Below are 475 nucleotides of genomic sequence, written 5' to 3'. Positions count from 1 at the left end.
AAAATTAACAAATATTTATAACAATAATAACAATGGGTTATTGTTGCCTCTTTTATCGACAATGAATCATCGGGGTAGCTAGTCCCTCCTACTCATGTAGTCAACTACTTAAGGTAACCATAACTATAGTAATTCAAATTCAAACATGGGTAATAAAAGTATCATTAACATGGTTCAGGAGTGCGAAGGCGTCACCACAACTCCTACTCCTTACTTCAAGTTAAAAACTCATTTAATTACACATTGACAATAATTTATTGGTAATTTACAACTAGTTACAACAACAAGGAAATGACACTAGTATCAATATATAATCAATAATCCGATTGAAGAAATATAGAACTATTTCACTTTTAGATGCTCTCGACTACTCTAACTCTATACACCAATTCCCAATTAGAACACTTGAAACACGAAGAACAATTTAATATTTACATAATCATATACACATTCAAATAACTAATCCAAAAATTAG

The sequence above is a fragment of the Cicer arietinum genome, chromosome 1, assembly GCF_000331145.2.
Source record: "Cicer arietinum cultivar CDC Frontier isolate Library 1 chromosome 1, Cicar.CDCFrontier_v2.0, whole genome shotgun sequence".
In the NCBI taxonomy this organism is placed as follows: Eukaryota; Viridiplantae; Streptophyta; class Magnoliopsida; order Fabales; family Fabaceae; genus Cicer; species Cicer arietinum.
The sequence above is the reverse complement of the archived record's forward strand: the minus strand, read 5'-3'. Positions refer to the sequence as shown.